This window comes from Ambystoma mexicanum, chromosome 6p, assembly GCF_040938575.1.
Source record: "Ambystoma mexicanum isolate Mex_15411 chromosome 6p, UKY_AmexF1_1, whole genome shotgun sequence".
Classification (NCBI taxonomy): domain Eukaryota; kingdom Metazoa; phylum Chordata; class Amphibia; order Caudata; family Ambystomatidae; genus Ambystoma; species Ambystoma mexicanum.
The window spans coordinates 777,386,382-777,403,994 of record NC_090935.1 but is presented as its reverse complement, the minus strand read 5'-3'; the positions used below and the strand labels follow the sequence as shown (position 1 = coordinate 777,403,994).

Here is a 17,613-nt window from a genome sequence, read left to right as displayed (position 1 = left end):
GACATGTTTTGGCCTTGTTGGGCCTCATCATGAGGAGTAGCTTGCGTCTCCAGGCCTACTGAAGACTCCAGAAATTTTCAGCAAAAGACCACGCCAATCGGAGCATTCACATGTGTATTTTTTTGTAGAATGTTGCAGGTTTCACAGGAATGTCTTTATAGCAAAGGCCTACCCAAAATTGCATTAGTTGGTAATGCTGAGTCCAATAGTCTGACTGAGCAAAAGTAGAACAGAGCTGCAATGCCAAATGGATTGACTTCGTGTTGTGGTGCAGGATGCTCTGAATCGCATTGAGTTCTGCAGCTTAGAGCTGGCACAGAAAATGGCTCACCTAGTGTAGTAGTGCCATTTTCTGCCTTTGTGGTATTTTGAGACTTTTCCATTAATGCAAATGCATTTGAGGCAGTGGGCCTCATTACAAGTGAGGCGGTAAGGGGTTAACGGTGCCGGTATAGGTGCTGGTGCCGTTAACCCTGTAATGCCTCATTACGAGGTCCCCTCGCGGGACCCGCTCTGGACGTCTGGTCAGACCAGACGTCCTTTGCAGGTCCCGCGAGGGGAACCAGCATGCTAACAACGGGCCCGTCATTAACGGGCCCGTTGTTGGCATGCTCCCCATCCCCATTGAGCCCTGTGGGGGCTCGAATGGGAATGGTCTGGGTTCCATGAATGGGGAAATACCGGGCCCTCCATAGTCGGAATGGCCCGGTATTTCCCCATTCAGGGACCACGGGCACGAATTTGGAGGCAGCCATGCCCTTAGCAAGTGCATGGCTACCTCCACAACTCGTACTGAGGCCCAGTGTGTTTAAGGATCCCTCCAGTTTCCACTTGGAGATGGTGAAGGAATTGATTCTTTAGGATTTGTATCCCCCCCTTTTTCTCCAGCACCCCCCATAAATTGCCTGGTTGAAGAATTGTCTGGAAGGCTGTACTTGTTAAGGGTGAGTTATGGGAGCAGAGGTGGAGCCAGGCGAGATCAGTGGTGGTAGTCATACCCCAGGCCTCTGCAAGTGTACCCCCACAAGGCTGCCATTTGTGGTGGTCGCGGGCATAATGAAAATGTAAAATTCTCTGAAGTGTTGTTCACCTGGCTTTTTGCTGTATCTTTTAATGTTATCTTAGTGAACTAGTTGTACATTGTGTGGCTTTTAACCCATTTTTCTCATTGTGCTGTCAAGTTCGCCATTTCAACACACCATTTAAACAGAACCTCCCTACCACCTGTACAGCAATTGGGGCTGGATCGCTCATTTTAACTGGGATATGTTAATGCCCCTGCCATGAGAACTTTGACCTGCTACTGCCGACCCTGAATCATTCATGCCAGTTTGTCAAGCTATCTTACTGGCAGTTTAAGCCGGCAGCTTCTTGAAAGTGATTTTACAATGACCATTATGGGCATAGGTAAGCTGGCCGCAGGTTCATGAAAGTGACTTGCAATGCTGAAAGGTATTGTGAAAACAGGCATGAAAATGTAATGCTCCTGTGTACTGCTGCTGATTTAGCATTTAATTATTGTTTTTATTTATACCTCAGACCTAATTTTAAAGGTATGTGGCTATTAACCCCTTTTTTGTTTTTAATTGTGAAGCTAAATGCACCAGTCTAGCACATTATTTAAAACATTTTCTCCCGAGAGGAGGGGTGAGGGGAGAGAACCCCCATACCAGAGTCTTCCTGCACTAGTTAGTACTCTCTCGGTTTGCTCAGTCAATCCTACTGATTAGGAAATGTCAGCGTCCCACCACTAAACTATTCACCTGCTTCACACTGCACTTGGATCCCTTACAATGCCAGGGTCCCTGCAGGAAATGCTGTCTCTGCCACTGGATAAGGAGGTGCACATAGGCGACTGAATTTATAGTTGAACATAAAAACTTGGACTAGTCGTTTGAGGGTATAAAAGTAGCCAGATGGAACATTTGTACTTTTCATGGAGTGTGTATGGAATGTCTTTCCAGAATTTAAGTGTTACCTATTTTAGAATGGAGCATTTCATTTTATATGCCCATGTGCAGTTATTTTTTTGTAACTAATGACCTGAATGTTTAAGCCTGAGTACATCAATCAAAATACTGGTTAAACATTAGAATCTTTGCAAAACGATAGAACCATAAGGCTTAGAGAGAACACCTGACTTGGAACGTGTGTTTCCCAATCACTTTGAGGTCTTGTGTTTTGTATACAACATTTCCTAATCCCCTTTCACACAAGCACGCTGCCATTTTCCACCTCCTCTACAAACCACCTCACAGATATGGGACCTTCCTACATGAGATTATAGACTTACCGTCTACACCTTCAGTCACTCACGTGACCAACATCTTCCTTGGGGACTTCAACCTCTCTATATAACCGAAGGAACCCAAACACTAGAGACTCATTATTGTACTTGGCAGAGTATCTGGTCATACCCCTAATTTGTGCTCTGGGTCTACCACATGTTGGGTTAATATTGTAGACTGTCCAAATAAAGAAAAGAGTGGGCACTACTTATTAATTGATAAGGTGGTCTGTACTTGGTAAGATATTTAGTCCTGTTGCCAGATTCCTCCCCGTTGCTTAGGGAGGTAGAAAATACTAATATAATGTTGACTGGTTAATTATCACCAGTATGCTGGAAGGACTCGTGTGGGTATCCCACTAAATTTCTTTTTAAAGAGTATTTAATTTCTTCAATAATTCTTGAAAGAGTACTGATAATTCCGATGAATTTATAGTAAAAATATTTTTATTCAACCATTTACATCTTTCTGAGGCCTTGGGCAAACGTTATATCGTTCAATGCATTTCGGTCAATGATAGACCTTCATCAGGAACTGTTAATAATAAAGAAAAAAGAAAAAAGAAAAATTAACTAAGGTATTTGCATAACTTTACATTAACAAAAGAACTAATCATATATTTTGAATTATGCTTAGTCAGCTCTACTATACATATTACAAAAAGGGTACCTGTGTAAAACGTTGCTTTAAATCTTTGGCCTGATTTACTGTGCTTCCTTATTGGTAATTTATCCAATTTCTCTTCACTCAAGCATGCTTGTTTGTGTTAGCTGTTGCATGTTTAATATAACTTCTTTAACTTCCTGGTGATATAAACGATAACCAATGTATGTTCAAATTCTAACAAATATTATGTACAAATTGTTCTATCGGCTAGAGTTCAAACTCCCCCACAGGGGGAGTCTTACCTGTTGTGTAAGCTAAAGTAGTAGCAGCCGGGCACCTTGCTCGCGTGAAAACGCGTTGCTGGTTGTCCCGCTTCATTTATCCGTAGTGAAGGTATCCGTCAATTTGCTTTACCATTCTGTCATGTTTGGCAACCTATGGTCTTTTCATTTCTGTGCTATTGCCATTCTACCCGCCCAAAAGATTGCCTCCCACATTCTCGGAAATCCGTATTCCTCAGTGTATATCGGGGGAGGGATGCCCAGTAGTATTTGTAGGGGATTCAATGTCAACTGGATTCCTGTAATCTTCCATTCAACTTGGCACTGTTGCCCAGTTTATCTGGATTTTGGGAAAGTGCCTTTCCAAATGCCAGACTGGCATCGTCATAATTCCTGAAATCACCGTCTACAAACAGCTGACCTGTCCTCTCCAGGCCATTATCAAGCCAGATGGCATAAGCCCAGTGGAGTAAGATCGATAAGGCCTCCATATAATGAACTAATTGGATAACTCAAGGAGGATAACTTTATTGTGTTCCTGCTTCCTTTTTTCTGCAATCCGACAGTACCTCTAAGGTAGGGTGCCTTCATATGCAGACTGTAATTGACTGTAATGGAGCCCGTAGCCATTCGGATGAGTCGCCATGTCCTCGTGATAAGCCCAATACGTTCCCATATCATCTTGCATGTGTTCTAGAAGAACCCTAAGGGCAGTTTTATATTATAGATGGAAGTCTGGGTAACTGAAAAAACCCAATCTTTAGGAAGCACAAGTGTTGCTTTTTAAATTCTTGGCCTTTAACCCTGCCATATGCATTTAGATATACAATTCAGTTTATATAAATTTTAAATCTGCATGTGTACTTATAGGATCATGTCATGCATCCCAGAGCTATTCTCAACCCACTGGTGTAGCTGTCCTATTAAAGTAGTGATTGCCTTAAAGTCTTCGCCAATACGTGCAACCATCTTATACATGCAAGCATGCTCCCTTGGGATTGAAAATTGATGCCATTATCTTTCTTGTAATTCGCACAACTAGCAAGGTAGCACTGGTGCAAATTACAAGAAAGATAATGGTGTGGATTGATGGGAGTGTCTCGTGGTAGACACTGTTTTTGGTAGATTGTGAAGGCTTTGTGCCAGGGCCTGTATTCATCCCCTGCACCCGAAGTTTTTTCATGGAAGATCTATCTCTCTATCTCTCTCTCCTGTTGGTGTGCTGGTCTAGTTCTTCATGAGGACCCATCCAGATGACGTCTATCTTTTTTTAAATGTATACTTAAAAACGTTCACAATACATCTCATCGAATTCATCAGCTGACACTTATCAAATTGCCAATGCAAAATTATATCATCTAGTATCTAATTCCTTCTGCTAAAACCGTAGACAAAATACCTGCGTAATCTAAATTCCCCAAACACATAATTCAAACCTAAAAACTAAGAATCTAACTACAGCTAATGTTGGAGAGGTTAAATTACCTGCATTTACTCTTGTCCCGAACCACCCTGATGCCAATGAATCATTATGCACAATGTTATTAAAGTAAAAAACTCTTGCATGGAAGCCTGTACATTCTCTCAATATGTGGCACCATCATTTGACTGTTTCCATTCTGTTCCGAAATCTACACACAGCATTTTCCTTGTTTGACCATTTCATTTCTCTTATTTCACCAATAAGTAACCGATTGAACTGAAATTTTAGAAGGGTATTGAATGCTCGGATGCAAGGAAATCTCCATAGATATTGGGGCAAAGTTTCCTTTTTTTTACCTTCTTGAATTACATTTCTATATAGTTAAGTAGCAAAGATTATATTTTTTTGTATCCAATCAGTTTCCCAGATTTTCTTTTTGGTCACTAAAGGGTTAGCTATGAATTAGCTTGTGGTAGTCTCCAACATGTTCAAAATGAAATGATTAAGTGCTCTGTGTCCACCACCTTTCACTAATATATTTAAATCCATCTGGGGCTGAAGGACCTTGGAGTACAAGATCAGCATATTGCATTGGACCCAAGCTTCTAGGGGCGCAAGCCCTAGCTCATATCTAATAGCCACAGTAAAGACACAGCCTGGAAAACCCAGGGCTCTTTTCAAGAGAATGCCATCCAGGCTGCCCAGCGCTTGTGCTAGGAATAATCTTCCCTTTTATAGTAGTTTGAGTGGGACCAGGGAGGAACGGCCATAAGGCACTTTTAGATGTTTCCATTGGGATGCAAGGTGGATAATTTAAGTTTTCTTTTGTATGTAACCCGTAAGTTTTGTCTTTGATGAAGGTCTTAAACCCAAATATACTACGTGTTCAGCTACCACTAATTCCTTGTCTCCAGATTATTGTCGCTGGTAGAAATTGCTAATGCATTAATAAGCCTTTATAATCCTGCCAGGGTACGATCTATTGATGATCAGTATATCATTTATGTATCTGGGCCATAGATATATATTTTCCTCCAATTTTCAAATGGAGAAAGGATGGGGGTAATTATGTATTGTCCCATAAATAGGCTGGCCAATGATGGAGCATGTTGTGGCTCCATGGCTACCCTTTAGGTTTGCTGCCAAAGGTCTCCATTGGAGATAAATGTTGGTTAGGTTAATTTTTAATGGTTCCACCAATGTTTACAAATGTTTATGAAAGGCTATGGTTTTCTTTTTGTACAAGAGGTCCAGAGTCCTAATCACCTATGTATTCTTTTGAGCTATATAGAGCTGTAGCATCTAGTGACCAGAGCTACACATCTTAAGGGAACACCCTCATTTTGTATTGTACATCTTAATTATTATGGTATTTTGGCCCTTTTATTTCCATCCACCAAATTACTGATCTTTCTTAGTAAGACCTCCTTTTATACAGCTCAAATTTTCCATATCTTAATGTTCAGCTACACAATGTTTTGACATTCCTGCATTTACTTAACCTTCTTGCTTGTCATATTATACAAACTAGACATAGACCAAACTACAAGATATTTGGAGCTACCACACCATTTTGACATTTTATTTGGAACACTTGTGGGTATTGCCTTACTTATTTAGTCCCCAATTTTTACACTAGGTAATTTGCAATTGATACCATTTACCAAGCCAGTCATTAATGAAAAAATATGTTCTAGTTACTAATGTTCCCTGATCCACCAATACATTGGAAAAAGTAATCCCTTTCATTAGCACTGGATCTCAATATATACGCTGGTCCTTTTTTCCATGCACACCTTTTTCAGTAGGAGTTCCTAACCAATTTCAATGGTTTTCATTACTAATGCCACCCGTATGGCTCTGCATGCATGTAATTACTTTGAATCTTATCTTTTTAAACTAAATAGTCTTTCCTTTCTGTTTCCCCTTTTTCTTTAGCTTTATTTCTTTACTCTACGTGATACTTCACATGTTCAACAAATTTGTGATTAGAAGCAGCAACATGAATGAAGAAAATGTTTTGACAATTGTATAAATAACGGACTCGTTAGTTAGGAATTGCATTGCATAGTCTTAAGTGCTTTATTTAAAATTAGACACTCATCTAGTGTCTGCTGCTGATGCATTACTATTAAGGCTACATTCTGAATAAAGCTTTATCGGTCCGTTTTGGTGATACTTTAGAGAAGGAATCAAAACAATTACATGAATTCTTTACATGCATATGTATCACAAAATCCCATTTCTGCCGTCATTAGGTTATCTGCGTCGCAACTTCCAGGATGTGGAGGTCATCTTTGTACATTTTGTTGAAGTTCACTAACCCTGCCAATAGAGAGATGTCAATGGTGAAGAACAGAGAAAGCAAAGAGCCCTCTAGTAGCCCACAAAGTGGAGCTGCCTACTCGCATATTACTTAAGTCAAAGACGCAGCTTGTGTGTGCTCAGAGGAAACAAAAGGTAATCCATTGTAGTGCCATACCCTCTATCGCGATTTCTTACAGGAGTCACGATGCTGCTGATCTATGTCAAAGGCTACTGAAAGATCTAATACTGGAATGGCCGCACTGTCCTCAGCGTCATTCTTAAATCAGTCAAAACAAACACCTGTCCCCATGCTTGTATGAAAACCTGCTTGGTTATTATGGAGCAACCCACTGGATTCCGAATACAACTGAAGCTGTTCTGCTTCAATAAGTTACATAATTGTAGCTGGATATAGCAATCATGAAAAATGTGTCAAGCTTCAAAGAATAGGCTGGTCCAAGGACTTATCTTTCAGTAAAGGAATAACAATTGCCTCCTTTTAACTTCATCCACACAATTCCAGAAGTAAGCTATAGATCATAGTTGTGTAGTCTCAATCCATTGTCTGGGCAATACATTTCATTACCTAGTCTGACAGACATCCACCCTGTTTGGTCTCACATTGGGGCTAGATTTGCACTAAATAGATACCCATAACACATTAATGGCAAAACTGAGAGCACAACCCTGAGTTTTCTAGTTAAACTGATTCCTCATGTGCAAAATATTTGAGGATATAGGGTGTTTTGCCTTGAAGCACTTAAGAAAGAAATCAAAAGTCGATGGTCCAATCCTGAATCTGGTGCTTCAGCTTAAGCAGTAGAGGTGGTGAGGAGCTGACTGGCGATTTTGGGAATATATGGATCGGAACTGGGGGCAAGACACAGGTGGAAAATGACACTTTGGGGGAGTGTACAAGAGCAGAGGCTGCAAGATGGAGAGTAGTGTACACCAAGTAGGAGGGTGCAAGCTCATGGATTTGTAAAACGGTAAGAATTTAGAGGGACTGTTTTTCTTTTTTGTGGGAAAGCTAACCAACATTGAGGCAGTGTTTCAAGGTGTGCAAAGAGCTGAGAAGATTGGAGTGGTAATGGTGCCTAAGTAAGGAAGGGAAAGAGTAAGTCTGGTGGAAAAGAGATGGGTGAAGGAAGTAGAAGAGGGCATTTGATGCAAGGCAAATCACTTCAGTCTTGGAGGAGTTAAGCTAGAAACAATGAAGCTCCATCTAGTGACGTAACGTAGAGACAAGCAAATATGTATGAACAGATAGGTTGGGGGTAAAAGTAGTGAATGAGAAAATGTTTTACTTGTCTCAAAGTTGGAGAGTGGTTGACTGAGGAAAGCGGCATAGAGGTTAAATAGTAGTGGACCCAGGAAGGAGTCTTTGGGGGAGGGGGGATAGAAAAGTGGGAGGGAGCTTGGATAAGAGGTGCCAATTGCCACAAGCTGTTGGACAGATGATGGTATGAGGCAACCCAGTGCAGAGCAATGTCCTTGATGCAATGGTCTGAAGTGGGGATTGATTGCTAGGTCAGAGGCAGGAGAGCGATGCATCATAATACAGAAATGGGACAGTTTGCAGTCATGAGGTTAGGGATGTGAGTTAGGGCTGATTCTATAGAATGACTGCTAGATTATAGGTTAGTTGGTTTTCAGATGGGAGAGTTAATCAAGGACTTTATCCCTCTCCACCATTATTCTTAAGGGGCAGCGCATAGCTAGCTTAATGTTCAAAAGGTTTTCTCAGTGAAGGTAATATGTGAGGAGCAAGGCAGAGAAGGTTGGAGCAGAGGTTCCCTCGGTAGGGAGCAAGGAGTCTGGTTTGAATATATGCTTGGCGATGCTGGTTTGGTAGAGGGAATAGAGCAGTCTCTTGGTGAAGCGATTCTAAAATGGAGGATGGAGTTTTCTGAATGGTAAAGGTCAACTCTGAAATAAGTCACTGGGAGTGAGGTGGAGAGGCGGGCTAGGTCAAGTGTTCCCATTTGCGTGAGTGGGAACATTGTGACATGGACAGTGGGAGTGGTCCGAGATGCAGGAGTCTAGTTCAAGTTGATATGTGCCAGAGATTTTGGGGAGGTTGAAATATCCCCGGAGTTCTATTGGGGCTTCAGTGGGAATATTAGATAAATAGTAGTACAGGGCTCCTCTACCTGCACAAAAGGCAAACAAGAACTAGAAATATGTATTTATATTATGGGACATTGGCTTCCAGTAACTTTGCATATTGTCTTTGCTACACCCCACCGTGTAAACCTATCTACAAAGAAATTGAGATGCAACTTTCTCTGGCTATGCCCCACTGTGAAACCTCACATATCTCAACATTGGATTCTACCCCACCTATTTGCAATGCAGAAAAGGGATCGGGGCACTTCTTAGTAAGCATCTTCTTTACACTATAAGATTGTGTTTACATTTACTAAGGGAAAACTCCCAGGTCATTATTTGTAGGTACTCTAGTGACACAGGTTCCACCATGAAGGTCAGATCTGCTTAATCATATTTTTCAGACAGTGTTCTTTGTTTTAAAAATTGGCATTGGTGGGTTTGCACCCAGATGGGCCTGCCGGCCATTTGGTACAAAGTTGAACTTGCCAACACCAATATATAATAGCAGTGGGGCTACCATTTTAGAAAGTGCCCCAGATGATTTGTACACTAAATTGTAAACCCGTTTTCGGTTGGAAATCCTACTATAAATGTGCTATTTACTTATTGAACATTATGTATGGTGCTTATGTTATTTGGCATTTGTATAGCGCTCTATATATCATTGGTAAGACCTCCAAAGCGCTGGTAGTTTGAACGCCCTCAGGGACAGCAGTCCCGGTCAGTTGAGTAGGGTGTTGAAGGGTGCTTGAGTGCACCAGTAAAGTGTGCAGCTGATGTAATTGGTAGCTGCATCCTAGCATTAGGTGTAGTGCTATTGATATTGGTTCAATGTGTGCAGTCTGGCAGGTGGACACCAACACTGGGTTCTGGCTGTGTTAGGCCTGTGAGACACTTTGTGTGCAGCTAGGCTGGTTTGTCGTGGGGTATAGCTGCGTTTTATTAGAATGATGAGGGCTAGTGTTCATATGTTGGCAGCTAGGTCGAATTATTTGTGGGTTATAGCTACACCCTAGTTGTGAGATGGTGTAGAGTAGATAGAAAGCATAGTCATATGTAATGCTAGTTCATCTATACAGCGCCCATACACAATGCGCTTTAAAGCACCCTACGACAGGGGAGGGAACAAGAGAAACACAAAAAACATGCCTACAGGCTAATGCTCCCTCTTCAATATAAATGTGGCACTTGCAGACATTTACAGTCTTGTCTGGATGTGATGCAGGCTAATGTTTACAGTTCTAACAGGTGAGGCTGTCACTTACATTCATGGTTCTATCTGGTTCCGGCGCAGGCTAATGTTTGCAACATCTAAGTGTAGCATTTGCTAACTTTCGTAATCCTGTCTGGTTGGGGCGCCAGCCTGTCTGGTTGGGGCGCCAGCCAACGTTCACAATTCTATCTCAGTGAACAACAATGGCCACACCGTTCTCTTGTTCGGTGCAGGCTAGTGTTCACGATACTATCTAAATGAGGTACTTGCTAACATTCACAAATTTATCTCGATGCAAAGCAAGCTAATGAATACAATTTTATCTAAATGTTGTACTTGCCAACATTCACACATCTATCTAGATGCGATGCAATGGTTAATGGTGGGTTACCAGTGTGTAGAGATGGTGGCTGCTCCTAGATTTGAGAGTCCCATGTAGTGTGAGGAGGCCTAAGTTTCCTAGTGCAGCAGGTTACAGAATATAACACAGTAGGTTTACTATTATAGCAGACAAGGCAGGTTTGATATCCCTATACTTGTGGGTAGATTTATAATGGGTGATTGCTAGTGTTGGATGTTCACTAAGAGTGATGCAGGTGAATACTGGCCTGTCAAGCTATGTTCTACAGTAAGGTGATGTAGAATAGCAGGGCTTTCTGGACTAGTGATTGCTCTACTCCCCATCTATGCCACACTTACTTTGGAAGTCGCTGCTGATTGACGGCTGGCTGCTGGCCTCACCTGCAGACACAATCTGGAGCCGCCTCTGTGTGAGCCGCCCTTTGCCTTGGGGTCCTTAGCCGCAGAGGCTGCCCGGGCAGAGAGCTGCCCTGGGAAGTTCAGTTATGACCAGGTGGATGTACCAATCTGGGGAGGAGGGAGGGCTGGGAGCCGGGAGGGGGAGGGGGAGGGCGGGCCAGGGGGGAAAAAGCCAGACACCAAGGACTGCACCCCAGGCACTGCACACTCTACATGCAGACCAGCACTGAAAAACAGGGCTAAAAGCTACAAAAACACAAGAGAAACCCATCGCAATAGCACAAATTGGACAAATAAAACAATTGAAAATACACTTAAACCCCTCCACTACAGTACATGAAACGGGCCAAAAAACGGATTACAATCATTTGTATAACTACTCACTGAGCATCAACTAGCCCCTAGAGCTGCTTCCCAAGTGGTTTCCTTACCAGATCCTTTGAGATTGCAGTCCACACGGCAAGTGTAAAATGGCTGCTGGGAGCAAGGCTGGGGCACACCTGACTATTCCAGCCAATTGCAAGAGTGGAGGGGTGGAACTGGGAAAAGGCCAAACACAAAGAACTGCACCCCAGGCACTGTACACTCTACATGCAGGCCAACAGTGAAAAACAGGTTAAGAAGCTACAAAAACACGAGAAACCCATCACAATGGCACAAAAAAACAATTGAAAATACACTCCAACCCCTCCACTACAGTACATGAAACAAGCCAAAAACAGATTACAATCTGTGCACAACTACTCACTGACCATCAACCAGCCCCTGAAGCTGCTTCCCAAGTGGTTTCCCTACCGGATCCTTCGTGATTGCATTCCACTAGGCAAGTGTAAAATATGTTTCAAGGTGCCACTATACCATTGTGTTGGGGGGGAGAGGGGGGATTTGGAGCAAACCTGGGAAATAAAAAACAAAAACTGTTTGTATTGACCTTGTGGCAATCCTACCGTGCAAGACAGACAGGGTGGTAAGAGCAGGGAGAGGGGGTTGACGGAGAAGTGCAGGAGGGGGTCGTCAAGTGCTGAGGGCCACGGCGGAAAGTGCCAGGAGGAATAGAGGGGGGGAGGGAGGATGAGTGCAGTGGATATGGGGGACCCGATTGGGGCTAGTCCAGGGAAGGGTGCCCGCAGGCAAGTGCTGGCAAAGGATGCTGGGGGGCTCTGGCCCCTGTGTGACTCTGAAGGGACCAGGACCCAGTCGCAGAGGGAACATTGGTAAGGGAGGTGGAGAGGTGAAGCAAGAGGAGAAAAGGAAAGTCTTGAGAAGATCTGACTCTGGGGGGAGGCTGTTTTGGGGAAGAAACCAGCTGAGGAATGGCTCTTCTGGGGCACGGCGAGGGGGCAGGGAGGTTGATTTGGGGGGAGGAACCAGCTGAGGAAAGGGCTCTACTTTCCACTCTCATATGGAAACATTTGACCTGCAGAGAGTTGGAGCCAGAAAACCGAAGACTCTGGCAGGGAGGACATTAGGGAGGGAAAGCTGGATGTAGAGAGATCCCAAGCCCCAGACAGCGTTGTGGATTTTACAAAGGGTCTTGAATTTGATCCTTGCTGTCAACGGCAGCCAGTGGAGGGCTTTTAGGGCTGCAGAGATGCAGTCCCTGGGCTTGAGGCCAAGGATAAGTCTTGCTGTCCTATTCTGGATTAGTTGGAGGGGGCGAAGGGAGGAAAGAGACAGATTGAGGAAGAGGCTGTTGCAGTAGTCCAGCCTAGAGAGAACCAGGGCTCTTGAGACATTGATCTTCTGGGGGAAGGTAAGTAAAGGTAGAATGCCCCTGAGGAGGTGGAGCTGAAAGTTGAACTTCTTGGCAAGGGGAAAGAAAAGGGTGTAAGATGATCCCAAGGTTTTTAGCCTCACAAGTGGGTCGGGGGGAGAGATCTAAGGCGGCTGGCCAGAGAGTCGGTGGAAATGAGGAACAGGCATACCAGTGAGAAGGATCTGTCTTACTGGCATTAAGGCTTAGTTCATTGGCAGAGCACCATGCCGTAATTGCAGTTGGATATGAGGAAGGAGGGGGAGGAGGTAGAGGGTGGAAGCTTGAAGGAGAGCTGTGATGTCTGCAGAACACTGGACATGATGGGAGAAGGTGGAGGCCAGGTAGATGTTGAAGAGCCATGGCAATAGGATAGAGCCCTGAAGGACACCACAGGTAAGAGTGAGTTGGAGGAGAGAAACTGACCCATTTGTACTTGGGAGGGTCTGTATGAAAGGAAGGTCGGCCACGCCGGTGCCCTCTACATGATGCCTAGGGTATCGTGGAGATGGTTTGAGAATGGAGTGGTTGACTGACTGTGCCAAAGGTAGAAGAAAGATCAAGGAGGATCAGAACGGTTGGAGTGTTTGAGTCCAGGTTAGAGAGCAGGTCTTCACGGGTGATCAGGAGAGCGGTTTCCGTGCCTCTGGATGCCCTGAAACCAGACTGGTGGTCATGGAACCAGCCAGCCATTTCAGTGTGGCTGGTCAGTTGGGGGATGACCAGCTTCTCCATGAGTTTGCACAAAAAAAGAGATGATGGAGATAGGGTGATGGATAGCTGGGCAAGAAGGGTCAGCAGACCACTTTTTTAGGAGAGGGTGCACAAGAGAGTGCTTAAGGGGTTTTGGGAAGGAGTTTGTGGCAAAGGAGTGGTTGCAGAGGACGGCGAAGGCTGGGGCGAGAGGCGATGTTGTCCTTGCTTGTTCTGGACGAGCAGGGGGGCACCTAGAGGAAACTTTCATAGAGCAGAAGACTCGAGATCTTGTCTGGTGCAATGGGAGAGGAGGAGAGTATGGGGGGGGGGAAGAGGGCAAAGGGAGGCAAGAGGAGGGGTTGGGAGCAGATGACAGAGGACAAGATGTCCAGAAGTTTGGATAAGTGGGCAGCCAGTGCAGTGCAAAGGACCTGGGAGAAAGGAGGAAACTGTAGTAAGATTGGCACATTCCTTGCAGATTTTGAAGAGCTCAGCCAAGTTATTGGTGGCTCTAGAGATGTGGGCTTGGACATGAGCTCTCTTCTTGGAGCTATCAGGTTACAAAGTGGAAGGTGGCCTCCAAAAGAGATCTTGCCTTATTCTAAATTTCTCATTGGTGGAGGCGCTGTTGCGCAACGAATAAGATGGCAGCGCTGTCACCCGAGGCCTGCAGCAGAATTTTCAGGACCCTAGTCTTTGATAAATGACTACCCCGTAAAGTGTGCAGCTGGGCAACAGGGCCGGATTGAGCAGAAGTTGCATCCTCTGGTGGTGCTCAGGAGCACCAGTGTCACACGGAACTGGGCTGCATCCACACTCTGTAGTCACTGCGACGGACACGGACTGTGGCTGGTGATTTACTCCTTGACCCACCCATGTCACTGACGGGCCAGTGGGGGCACGCTGTTCGCCCTGGTGCCACCCTGAATGTTAGCTGCTACTGGAGCAGATGACTGGGGAAGAACACAGGGGCACAACTGCCCAGGTGTGACTGGCTGGGGCGGAAACAAGGCTGTGCTTGTGCGAGGCGAGCGGCCCGACTGGGTGCCGTGCTGGGCCTGTTCCCTGATCCTCCTTGCCTCTGCCCCTGTTGGCTATGGGCGATTTCATCATACAAAGGCGCAGAGTACGGTCCATCATGGGGATCCCCATTCCCCCGGTAGCTGTGGAGAGCTGTGACTTCTGACATGTGCCGACGGCCTTCACCCCTATATGTTAAATCCCTGCACAGCTGTGAAGAGGCTGCAAAGGCACAGTGAGTGGGGGACCCACCAGCCTGGCACCTGTGAATCTCACAAACAGGCTGTGGTCTGAGTGGAAGGTTTTGCATTGCCTCGCCCCTATGCTATACACCCAAACTACTCCTGAGGTGGAAGTGGAGAGGCAGGATACACTGGGATTGACACGGGAAGCACATGGGTCTACTCCCTGCCCTGTCCTAGGCCCTGAGGGGCGATAGCCTGATGAAGCAGCTGGCCATCGGGACATACTATGCTTTAGAGTAAGTAGTTACTCCAAAGTGGCTGGCAGAGCAACATGACAAAGGGAGCTGGGAAAAAGCAGGGCAGCATGGACAGACAGAATCCACACCAAAGTCGCATGGCAAATCTGTTGCAAAGGCTGAGATGGGCCATCTGTGGACCCTGAAGAGCCAACAGAGGTCCAAAATATGGCGTGCATGCAGGAGGGCTTCTCTAGGGTAAACGGCTAGCTGGATGACATTACTAGTAACAACAACTCCATTAAATCCAAGCTTGAGAAGGTGGACAAGAGAATGACTGAGAGTAGGGATGGTGGAACACTAGTTATCCTTTATGAAAGCTGACCTGTCCTCGCTTACTAAACAGAAACAGGCCACCACCAGGAGGTGCAATGAGCTGGACTCCAGATCACGCTGCAACATCATCAGAATTTCATGAGTCCCTGAGCACAACGTTAAAGGAGCTCTCAACATTTTTGTAGACCCTCATTACACTGCTGGACAAACCCACACTCCCCACAATTAGTGGTGGAACGTGCTCATAGCTCGCTGGCCCTGAAGACTGTTCCGGGAGGCCCCCCCACGCCCCAATCATAGAACACATCATTAACTACAAGGACAGGGATGCCATTCTGTGGGCCACGAGAGAGAAGAGTGAACTTGCACTTGGTTACAGCCACACATATATCCAGATTTTTCAGTGGCGGTTCAGCAGGAGTGGAGGTCAGTCATGGGGGAGAAGATACTGTGAGAAAGGGGTATTAAATATGCAATGTGGTATCTGGCCAAGCTCAATTGAACTGCAACAGTCTACTTATGCACCATGACATTTATTGGGGTAAACGCCATGGCCCCTAGAGCGAACAAATGACCTCCTAAATAACTCTGCCATGTGGCACCGGCTGTTTAGGGCATTAGCATAATTGACCTAAAAACATTTGACCTAAAACATTTGATAGAATTATTTTTACCATTTTTTTCTGGTTAAATTTAAATCGATATATATATAGGTAAGGGTATAGATTAGGTTGAGGGGAAGTGGGGGATCTGCGTGGGGACTTTCCCCCACCCCCCTCTGCATTTTAGATTGAAAGAAAGGTCAAATAAATTCGATCAAATATGATTAGGTCAAATAGACACAACCCGCAGTTTATTACAAGATGTTACTAAATCCTTTCTGAGTTACAAAATTGGCTGTTCTACCTGGCTATGTTCCCAGTATAGGCTATAATTGACTCCCCTACCAAGATGGGGTGCACATAATCAAAGTGTATGATTTGCATAAGTTCTCAATTGCAGGTCTGGGAAACGTTCCTAAGAGTCAGCTACCCTCATGCAGAGTTGCAAGCTCCATTGGGGAGTTGAGTTGGGAAGAGCACTGCCACTGTTTTATTAGGGCGGCAAGGGTGGGGGGGAGGACGGAAGCTAATAACGAACACCATACTCTCCCATTGTGGCATAATAATACGCGACATGCAATGTTTTCTAAGCAGTACACAGGGAGGTGACCTGCTGAGATGCGAAGTGCTGCATAATTGCCTGCAGCTGGCAGTAGATGGCTGAAATGGTTTGCATACGCTCGAATGTCAGGGGGATGGGAAACCATGTCAAGATGTGCAAACTGCTCCTACACGCTGAGTGACATGGAGTAAAAATACTGTTCCTACAAGAAACGCATTTGTTGGTGGCCCACACAAAGGGATTTGCTAAAAGCTGGGGGAAACAAACATTTGGCACAGCCTACTCTTCCCATCTAGGGGTGTGGTATTGATTGTGCACACTTCCCTTCCATCACAACAAATACAACGCATATAGACCCCCAGGTAAGATATGTCATGGTGTACGGCAGGCTTGTGTGCAAGGAAATTCTGTTAGTTAACGTACACAGTCCCAACGTTGATGACCCATAGTTTTACATTGATATTACTAGCATCATAGCCTCATATCCCTTGGTACCGGTGATTTGGAGAAGGCGATCTTAACATCATTGTAAGTAGTGAGCTTGACTGTTTCACTATTGGATATAGGAACAGTGCTCGGGCTGCTTGTGTGGTGCAGGAGGGGATGGGCAGACTGGGGCTGCTAGATGTATGGAGACTGCTACGCCCCCATCCTTGAATGGACAGAAGAGTAAAATGTATATGATTCCTTCTCCACAATACATCTATGGTTGATCTCAGCCTCCCTGTTGGGAGAGGTTTTGGTGACTCAAATTCTCCCAGAACGTACTCTGACCACTTTCATACCCTTATCGCCTTGACTCTTTAGGGTCTCCCAGGCCATTTTTGTAGATGGAGATTTAAACCATAGGCATTGCAGGATGTGATGTTTGAATCTTTCAAGACCATATTAAATTGTTCTTTGATACTATCACTGGCTCGGTGGATACTATGGGCACGCCATGACAAACATTTAAAGTGTATGTCTGTGGCATTGTCATGTCAGAACATGGGGTGCTCAAGATGATTAGAAAGTTATCGGGGGTAGTGAAGATGTCTTACGCAATTGGAGCAAGAGCAGAAAATGATTTCTCCCCACCGCATCCTATGCACACGTTAAAGAAGCACTAGATGAATTGACACAATGAAGACCGGGAGATCCGTTTTTAGTAATCCTGCTGCGGCAAGGCATTATGGGGAGGGCAAAAGACTGGAAAGATTACTGGTGAGGGTGATATCGAGGGTCATCACTGTAT

At 44.8% G+C, this 17,613-nt stretch overlaps 1 protein-coding gene across 1 annotated transcript in view; it reads left to right on the top strand.

Annotated features, from left to right (window-relative positions):
- The window catches only part of GLRX (glutaredoxin), a 127,176-nt gene that overhangs the window by 86,403 nt on the left and 23,160 nt on the right, over window positions 1–17,613 (top strand). The window lies entirely within an intron of this gene.